We start from the raw sequence: 10,698 nt of genomic DNA, 5'->3' as shown, positions 1-10,698 counted from the left end.
CGATAAGTGCTTAGCCTTGGAGAATTGGTCTGGTATGTTTTCAGTGCGGGGGAGAGGGTCTAAATCTTTTTTTCTTTACATTGTTGAATGGAAATAATCGAAGCACAAGCAGAGTGTGCTGTCTTTATTCTTCACGATAACGACTGGTGCCCCGCAAGAGCTCTTCGAAGGCTAGATGAAGTCGCCGCGAGCATTTAGTCTAAATTTATCGCTGGCGGCCTAGCATTTTTGCGGCAATAGACGATATTTGATTTTAAAAAGGTGATAAGGCATGTTCGTCCGGGCTAATGCAGTGCTTTGCTAACCGAGGTTGTCGCACCTTCGATGCTGACAAAGGGCGATCACTGTAAATTCAAGAAGAGTGCGAATTCATCCTCGTCATCCTCGGGAAAGTTCTCGGTTGATGCCAAACGTAAGATGCTTGCCTAGGTTGGATGCATCGGCTGCTGGTTAGCTGCGCAGTACCCACATATCTAGGCTGTTCGCTAGCTCGTCGAAGAAAGCGGTCGTCGCTCCCTTTTTCAGATGCCGTTTTTTAAACGTGCCCACGATCCTAAAGGAGCTGGGTGTTTCTTTTCACGTTACATTACGTTGTTTTGATGTCTACGGTACCCACGTATAGGACGACGCATGAACGAGGTGGCGAGCCCGATTCTTCGTTGAGGTCGTTTAAAGCAAGGTGATGCGTCGAAGTTGAAGCAACAGGTACGAATTTGTCCATCGTAAGCTTGGTGAATTTTGAGCGAAGGCCTGTGATTATCCGATGCGCACTGAGATAGATATTGATGAGGATGCTCAAGAAGCCGTCGGTTTCATGTGATCGCGTGTCGCCAGGACGACGTCGTTGGACGCCGAATGCAGCGGCCAATGAGTCTGTGCGGGCAGTGGAGTAGAATGTGGCCGGCCTCATTACAGTAAAAACATAGCGAGTGTTTGTTTCTTTTTTTGTTTTTTGCAGTACTTCAGGCGTCGCACTCAGTGGGGCTTGGATGTCGCTGGTTGGCTGGTCAAGCAGGGATCAAGGGGCGGTCTTCACGAACAGGTTAGAGAACACGAGAGCTTGGCATCTGTCGTTAAGGTGGCCGACTACATAAAGCGGTGGCGTAGTTCATGCCTGTGGTTGTTGCGTTGTTTCCGCCAAGACAGTGGTGCCATGTGCCTGCTGCACTTCATGACTGAGGGTGTTCGTGAGCACCACAACGTGGGGAGGTTAGCATGACAGTAGCATGCGAAGCAGTTCCTCCCGAACAACCTCGTGGATAAGGCCTCACAGGCTTTCTCCGCCAGCTAACGATCCGTCGTAGGGGCTTGCGCTTACATCCTCAAGTGGTCGGTCGTATTGACACGTGCGGGGAATTCATAGTCATCGCGATGGGGGACGCTTCCCTTTTAAATTCGGCCATTGTTAGGGGATTTCTAACCAGGCCGCAAAAAGGTATTTCACACCTCGCATTAACAAATACACTTTCTGATTTTAGGTCACTTTTGGGTTGGCGCGGCGAAAAAGTCGTTTCCTTTCCTCGGTGAAGACCAGCACGGCTAATAATGAGCTGTAACCTCGACTGGAGGATAGGACTCGGGGTTCTCGGTTCTAACAGTGCTAGTAAAGACCAAGATAACCGTGAACGTTTACCAAATTTTCAACGAAGCTTCCTAATTTTCGGACCATGTACGTGGGAAGATCCCTGGAGCACAAAGTACACTTCTCTCAGCCTGGCGTCTTAGTTTCAAGCGTTGATTGATGCCATGCCTTTGATGTGGCAATGTCAATATTCTTATCTTCGTCTGGCCGTCTTTGCAGGATGGGGCGCGCTCGAGGGGCTGAAAGAAAACCACTGGCGGTATATGTTCGGCGGGTGCCATATTCGATTACACGTCATGTTAACGAAATTATGCCTCTACGGTTGCCGGTGTTTTGCACTTCCACCGGATGCCACGTAGTGGTCACAATGCCACTGTCGAAAGACGAATGAACTAGCGTTGTACTGAAACTCTTTATTGGGGCTGACTTGAGCCCGCAAAAGAATTAAGCAACACGGCGACGTCGATAGCAGCAATCGTGCTCTTCGGACATCGAACTATGAATGGCTGCTGCGCTCCTCAGTTCTCAGTATAAACTCAGCGAAGAAACATCTAGATAAAGCAGCAAAGGAGACAAGAATGAACTTGAACAATTTAAAAACAGACGCGACTGCCTTGAATCATTCTAGAGACATGCCGGCGCACCTTTCGCGACAAAGAAATTTGTTACTAGCTGCGTCTTGAGATACCAAGCGTCAAAAATACAAAACGCGAACAATCCATTCGCACTCTACACTTGCGGTCATATGGCCGCATGCCAGCGGATGTTAAAAAAAAAAAAAAAAACTATAAGCGTTCAATGAATCGCAGCAACATTGTCACATAGTGGGGAGAATTCCATTCGCGACATATGAGAAGTCTAGATTTGCGCTCAATTGGACCATTTGTTTGGCTGTGTTGCGTCTGCAAAAGGACAAATCAATCGGCGGCGGCAATAGCAGGAAGCATGCTCGGCAGTTATCGATCTACGAATGCCTCTTCAGTTAGAAGTGCTCATTTTAAAGTCGCCGCAGAAACATCTAGATAACCAGCCTAGAGATAACTTGAAACTCTGGATCATTACAAAAGCACTTGTGTTTGCCTGTGATCATAAAGCCTAATCACAGAGAAAGTGGTAAAGGCACTTTGCGCGACACTGAGCCTGAACAAACAAATTGCACAAAATTGGTATTCGCACCCAATCACAGTGATACGTCCTTATGCCGGCGGCTGCTGAAACACAACTAGCAAAACTTTGAATGGTTCGCGGCAACATATAGCCCCTAACTGTAGTTAGCTGCGTGTAATAAATATTATGTATAAAAAATTTAGAGAACGTTTTTTTTTTTTTTTCTGGCAGAGCATACGCCTTTCATTCTGCAGATAGCAGGTTCGATCCCTGATGCAGTCGGTAATCCACTGATTTTTCAATGGGTACAAGATTTTGCAAAACGAGTTGTCGATATAGCGGTTTTCCGCACATTCGCTGTCAGGAACTTAAGTATGCGGTGTTTATTTGGTGGACCTTCCTTTCTTGGTGTGTCTTCAAAGCAATGAGTGAGTGAACTTAAAGCCGTGGGCTGCATCCGCATGCAATGAACCCTAGGAATTGCAGCACCATTCTGAATGGTGGCTTTACCCATTTATGAAAACCGGTCGGTAAGCGGCCGGCAGCGGGAGTAAAACTAACCATCATCTTCAGCGAGTTCTCGTCTTCTGACTCGCAGCTATTAGAGCTACAGAGCGCGCGTAGCCCGCCGTGACTCTGTCGTTAGACGACCTCGTCGGGAATTGTTTTAGGAATGTGGAATCCTGCTGGTGTAGCGCTGTTACTCATTCAGGGTATGTGGTCTATACGTCCTTCCACTACAATGTTGGTGCCGTCAAAATGCGACGTCAGTTCAGCGGGAAATTCGTGCGCCTACAGTAATGAGTGGCCAAAATAGGGCTGGGATTGAAAGAACGTCTTCCATTTTGGACGGCAAGTGGTCTGCTACTGACAGGTTCCGCAAAGATGATTACTCATTCAGATGAAATGTAAACAGAAGTAAAGAGCAGATATTGCGTGACTGACACGAGCTGCAGGCAATTTCTGCATCATAGCAAAACATGCTGTCTCACCACTATGTCCCTCAAAGATCCATGAATAGGATCCTGCTCGCTAAGCTAATTTGCAAAGTATGGCAAATAATGCAGCCAAAGGACATTTGCGCAAATACTGTCTCTCCCGTTGTTGATAGTAGCTGTCGGGAATAAATGGGTTTATTACCAGTGTAGATAGTACTAGGCGGAATCGTTTAATTACTCTAGCGCAAGTCACGCGATGGCACAGCTAGCACGCCACAGTACGTTCTTACGCACACGTAGACAAGTGCAGTTGCTGTTCCGTTTATTGTCCATTCCAACCGTTTATGTTCTGCCTTATCGCCTTTCAACCTCTCATTTTGCATCTGTCTAATCGATTTTTGATGCCTCTCTGGAAGTGTAACATGATTGCCAGTCGTTTTCATCATCGACTTCGCTACGAAGGATATGCCACCCGCAGCCTTACTGCCTAGGTCAACTGATGCCGCCACGGGAATTGTACTTTTGATCGCCTTGAGCATGCTCTAATGATGGCACAGCTCACAAGGCCCTGTAGCTACACTCATCAAATTTCGCCGGGTGCACACGTGCACTGCTCCGACCGCAGGAGTCAGCGTAGATTCCATAGCTCTGCAGCACATTTCCTTCGCCCACCAAAGGACCAGGCAGGTTCTTAGCGAATGCGCTGCACCAGTGGCAGCGCAGCATATAAGTACGTGGGGATGACCCACGAAAGTTATTTGAGGTATCCACCTAGGCGCAGCCGCATGAATACAAAGGAAAACTATAATTTTCTCAGAAACTTCTTAGGCAAATAAATATTTTTTCTGGCCTGGCCTTTTTCTTGTGTTCTCCTTCGGTTCGCCTTAATTCCCGTTTCCGTTTCGGCGCTGTTCATTAACTCTGTTTTGGCGCCATGGTGATCGGCGTATCGCAGCAAAGGGCGCTACAGCCATTTCACCATTCTAGTCTCTATCCGGGTAGCAGTGGGCCTTTCTTTAAATGCTGTATCTTTGAAAATCTATATACATATCTGTGATCAGTTTTCGTATTTCTAGGTATACTTATGGCTTTCTTTCTGCTTTCTTATCACTCACAAAGTATTAACCCTGTTTTTCGTGTCTACTATAGAAAGGCCCCGAAAACATCATTTTACAAAAAGCTCTAAAATGGCATTCGTTTTGTTTTCATTTTTGTTTTACTGCAGCATTACCCAGCTACCCACAGAAGGTAGGGACCGCTAGTTCTGACACTATGCGCTTGCAATTAATAGCGTGTGTGCTAAGATAAGCTTTTAGAAACAAGATTGGTACAGACACACTCATATTTTGGGCTAAAAGAGCAATCTCAGTTATAGCCTTGAAAATTTGTTTATAAAATGGAGTCAATAAACCTTGTTTTGTCTGCCACGTATTCCTGAAGTGCGTGTATATTGGGGCTTGCGTAGAGACGTTTTTGAGCAGTTCCTGGACAATATGAGCACGAATAAGTATTAGGTACTCTCGCTGGCTTGAATCAAACTCTAGGGTTGGTTCCTGTCTTTTACAGAAAACCGTAATGCATCCCTAAATTTTAGATTGCTTGTAATAGCTGCTCAAAATCTTGCGCAATGCAGGAGCATTAGAAGATTAACTACACAAAGATATGGCGTGGCTAAATAAATATCGGAGTAATTACTCACAAAATTGACTGATTTGTCGAGACTATGAACACGTCACGTGGACATGTGATATTTCTAAGCCCTGATTGCACACCAGGATGTCTGACATCATAAATCCGCTTGATATGGACGTGTTTCTAGTCGCGTTTATTTCTTAGTATAAACGAGGGCAGTGGTCGGTTCCGCGGCAGTTGGCAAGAAGGAAGGGGGGGGGGGGGGGGGGGCGGAGGGAACACGGTCAACACATTCGGCGAGCAGCAATGGCGGAGGAGGAAACGCAAACAGGGCGGACTTCACAATTTACGCTAGTACATTCTCAACGCATAACCTGATTAAGTGTCTGAAATTTTTCTCCCTAATATCGTTTAATGATAACTGCTGCAAGAGACCTTTAGCAATGTGAATCTGGAGCTAATTCACCCGTTCGAGCATAAAAGAAGTACGTCGGCACGAGCCGGCTTTTTTTCTTTCTCAAAGTTTTGTTTTCTCATTGGGTGTGTTATGAAAGTTATTTTGTTTTATTTAATATAGTTCTTTGCTGCTTTCATTCATTGACAAAATTAAAATTGTAACTTATGAAAAACATTGATAGCAAGCATCAAACCTAAAAAAAAAAGTAAAAATATATAATGTGGTTGGCAATTCGCGAAATTAGGAATTTTCTTAACACGAATTTGCACAGAAAGTGCACATCGATATGCATATCGATGCGAACTGTATTATGTTAGACATGGTTTGACATGGCAAAAAATAATAAACGTATATCACCATTTTTGAAGCTACTTGACGACGACCAAATGAAATGTCAGTCTTTTCTGGTTTAGCACAGCTCCCACGGTCATGAATATTTGAATTGATACCTGGATTTTAAAAGTGATGCAACCGCCTGTGTGTATTAGGGCGAAAGCGGTGACACTGTGCATAATATCTGAATACTGGGACGTACATGTGCACCTAAGTTAAGAAATATTTCCGCGAATAGTGTTGAAGTTGAAGTTGAAAATTTATTTTTTTCATCAAAAAACAAGGTACAATAATATACAGCGAGAGGTACCATGGTACAAGACCGCAGGTGGGACCTCCCATGGTAACAGAATTTGATAGGCAACATTAAGGATAATAATATTGTAAGAAAATTTATGAAGCAACACTGAAAATAAATAACAAAATACGTAGTAAAGAGTGCAATGGCAACAGATTTAGATACAAAAACAGAATACAGAAAAAAGTACAAAAACACTTATGAATTCCGCGACACAAAAGGTAAATAAAGAAATCACAAATTAAGAAGAAAATTTTTTAATTTCAACTTGAACAAAGAAAGTGTATTAGTTTGCTTATTGTCGAAATTCGAAGAATTCCAGAAGGGTATGGACGAAAATTGAAGGCCTTGTTTCCCGTAGTTAGTACAGACCTTAGGTAGTAGAAAATTATGTAGAGCGAACCGTGTAACGCTGTTGCTTTTGATCATGCCGGGAGGAAATATGCTAAATGGGAACTGATGCTGAAGAATATTAAAGAATAGAATACCGATATTATAAAGATAAAGGACCGAAAGGGGTAGACATTAAAATTCATGAATAAAATGTGCGACGGTGACATTCGAGGGGAAGAGGTTATGATGCGTATGGCTTGCTTTTGCAGTTTTAATAATGGCCAGAGATGGACATGATAGGCGTTACCCCAGGATGAAATGCCGTAGTTTAAGTGGCTATGGATTAAAGTGTAGTAAAGTTATAGTAACGTGTGGATTGGGGAGAAGGATCGGGCTTTGATTACTGCGCGTAACCCAAATGAAATTTTCTTGCAAGTTTCCGCAATATCATAATGGAATTTTAGGTGAGGGTCAATAAGAACACCTAGAAACAAAATTCGGTCTTGCGACGTGATGGCAGAGGAATTGAAGTACAGCAGTGGTGAGACGGTCAATGGCTTCTGAGGGGAATGAAAAATCTGAAAGCAAGTCTTAGTAACATTCACAGTAAGGCGGGTAATATGGCACCAATGCTCAAGAGAATTAATGTCATTTTGAAGGTTAGTTATGAGCTGGTAAATGTCATGGTGCGACGTTAACATAGTAGAGTCATCTGCGTATATAATACTATTACAATGCTTAAAACAGATGGACAATGCCTGAAACGGGATGGTAAATCGTTAATGTAGATTAAAAACAATACAGGGCCAAGAATAGAACCCTGTGGAACCCCAATATTATTGAGAGCTTTATTAGATGCATCGTTATTAATACAGACTATGTGCTCTCGGTCACGAAGAAAGCTCTTCAAAAGCATTAGTGGAGGTCTTGATATGCCGTACAACTCAAGTTTCTGAAACAAGATGGAGTGATCGATGGAATCAAATGCTTTGCTAAAATCAATGAAAACTGCGCCTGACAACTTTCCTTTATCGATAGCAAGCCTGATATAATCTATGAGAGAAGCTATAGCTGTATCTGTAGATAGTCCGCGTCGAAAACCGTGTTGAGTATCAGTCAATATGTTGTATTTTTCAATATATCCTGACAGCCTTATTTCAAATAATTTTTCTAAAATTTTGCAAAAAAAGGAAGAATGGCAATTGGTCGATAATTATTTGGTATAGCGGGATCGCCTTTTTTGAACACTGGTATTATTTTCGCTATCTTGAGCTGCCACGGATAACAGCCATTAAAAAAAAACTAGATTGAAGATGTGAGTCAGAACAGGTGCGAGCATATTTCGGATAATTTTCACGTGTTTTCCATGGATGTTGTCAATTTCGGGACCGGTCATCTTTAAGTTAATAATTACGGATATAATTTCTTCTGGCAAGTGGGGGTAAGAAAGAAGGAATGGGGGCAATGCTCAAGAGAAGGTGTGCACAAAGAAGAGGAAGGATAATAAGGTGAGTTAAAAATTAATTACAAAATCTGTTCGGTATTACTTCAGGATTAGTTAAAAGAACCCCGTCGTGGAAAATAGATTTAACTACATTGGGTGACTTTCCAATGTTAAAATATTCATCAAGAAGCTGCCATTTTCGTTTAGAATTATTAGATTGCTTGGATAATTGGTTTTTGTAATAGCTTCGTTTAGCTCTTTTTAGAAGAGATGATAGTATACTAGAATACATGATGTATCGCGATTTAAGACGAAGATTAAATGGCTGGCATTTAGTTTTCTTATACATGTTTTCTTTTTTCCGCAGTGAGTTTAAGAGAGCAGTAGTTATCCATGGGGAAAGAGGGATATCATACTTTCGCGAGGATGAACGAAGAGACGAGCATTTATAATTTGCTGATACGATTATAGTCGACAGCTCGGGAAGAGCCACTTCTGGATTCGAGATACTAAAAATGAATGAAGGATCGGTATTAGATATGGTTTCAATGTATTTATCACTATTGAAAACTAATTTCTGTGTAGACTTGTGGTTAATACCATGAGGTGATAGTGCACAAAGAAATACCGGAAAATGATCAGTGATATCACACTCTATCGTGCCAGCCTGAGGAGCGGTGGGAAAATTGGAGAGAATGTGATCAAGTAAGGAATGCGAGCCGTGGTCAGTACAACGTGTAGGGGTGTTAATCAAATTTGTGTAACCATAGCTGTAGAAACAGGTCATATAGTCGATACTGGTAGGATTGGTCATGTCAAGCAAATTAATGTTACAGACACCCATGATGAATACATTATTATTTTCTAGGGATAGTTTATGAAGTGCTTGGTGAAATACTCGGCAGAATTTAGACGCAATATTGGAAGGGGATCTGTAAACAGCGCCGCATATAATATTCTTTGTGTGACCAGTAGATCGACAATCAAGTTCGATCCAAGCAGATTCGCATTTGGGAACATTCAAGCACAAATCAAGGCGTCTTTTGTAGGCGATGCGCTTTGAAACGTAGATATCAGAACCGCCATTGGCACTATCAACACGGTTTGCATATTCGCATGAATAACCAGGAAAAGCATACAAGTCTTTATCAAGGGAAGATAGCCAAGTTTCAGAAAATTATATGATGGAAAATGGATGTTGAATAGAAGTAAGCAAAGCAGTTATGCTATCGTAATTCTTCCGTAAAGTAGGGGCTTTGAAGTGGATGGCAGATAGAACGCTTGATTCGGACAGGATCGAGGAAATGTCCTTCGGTGAAAATGAAGCCATGATGGTTTGAAAAAGTGTAGAAAGTCTGCAGCGGTAGGAGTGTTCATTCACGGAAAATGTTTAGATCGTCTACCTTACTTATGCGATAGATCGTGCTGTTCTGTTCCTTCCTAGCCAGAATAGCGCCATTTGATGTCCACAAGAAGGACCACTTTTTTTTTCTTCTTGAGCTTATCCGCCTTAGAAAAAAGGTCTTTGTTGCCGGGGGAAGATGCTCATTGACATAAACGGGAGCACCGTGCGCTTCAGGGAAACCCAAGCATGTCATAGTAGGGTGAGGTTTCCTAGGTTATCATATACATGCTTACAAGGTTATCACATAATGTGCGCCCCGCAGGAGACAGCTTTCTATAAATTTGTGTCAGCGACGGAGGTAAGTAGTCACACTTTGAGACCGAATATCAGCTACTATGACAACAATCATTTCGCTTAGAAAAAATGAGCAATGACGCATGACGAACCACTCCGCGCAGACCTTACAAATAAACGTCCATGAAGTAAAGAAAAATAATAAAGAAGCAGCGCATTAAAACGTGCTGCATTACAAAGCAGCATATTTGTATTAGAAAACTTCAGCGTCTGTTCGTTAAAAGCACTCGGAAACAATATACCCAGAGGGGATTTCATAGGCGTTTCCGCAAAGGAACCTTGGAAAGAAGAAAAAAGTGATTTTTTCATTGAGCAGTTTATCGACAGCTACGCAGGAAACGCCTGTTCCGCGGTGTATTTGGAGAACACCAGCGGCAGTGCACTTGTGTACACGCGCAAACCATTGACGTGTCCCGTTGCCATAAGACGTATAACAGGTTGATTAATTATACACCATTCGAGCAGTTAATCGTCCTCCATCCACCCTCCCACTCAACGCAAATGCTGGCGACTTCCTTCTGATATGACACGTTTCATTCCTTGCAATACTCTTCTGCCGCGAGGGCTACCTGCTATCGGCGAGGAGCATACGCGGAATGGTAAATAAGCAAGAAAATAAGAGCTTGCTTTTTGCGTAAGCGAACTTCGCCGTGAACCTGGCGCACGACCTATTTATATGTCTTATCTGGATTCGCCGCTCAGGAAACCGAAATGGTAAAAAACGGCAACAAGATGTCAAAAAGAAATAAATTAGGAGTGGAGGAACGAGGGCCCATAATGAACCTCCTTTGACATACCCGGGCTGAAACTTTTCTTTTTCGGCACGGGTTGCCACGGCCAGTGGCTTTCCTTCCAGTTCTTCAACATTCCCACGC

At 42.9% G+C, this 10,698-nt stretch overlaps 1 long non-coding RNA gene across 1 annotated transcript in view; it reads left to right on the top strand.

Annotated features, from left to right (window-relative positions):
* Window positions 1-486: 486 nt before the first annotated feature.
* The window catches only part of LOC146186224 (uncharacterized), a 136,541-nt gene continuing 126,329 nt past the window's right edge, over window positions 487-10,698 (top strand). Inside the window, exons 1-2 of the long non-coding RNA XR_014707848.1 lie at window positions 487-705; window positions 959-1,042. This is a non-coding gene — a long non-coding RNA (uncharacterized LOC146186224). The remainder of the gene's footprint in view (window positions 706-958; window positions 1,043-10,698) is intronic.

This window comes from Amblyomma maculatum, chromosome 6 (genome assembly GCF_055883805.1).
Source record: "Amblyomma maculatum isolate TAMU_Amacu chromosome 6, ASM5588380v1, whole genome shotgun sequence".
In the NCBI taxonomy this organism is placed as follows: Eukaryota; Metazoa; Arthropoda; class Arachnida; order Ixodida; family Ixodidae; genus Amblyomma; species Amblyomma maculatum.
This window is presented reverse-complemented; position numbering and strand designations above follow the sequence as displayed.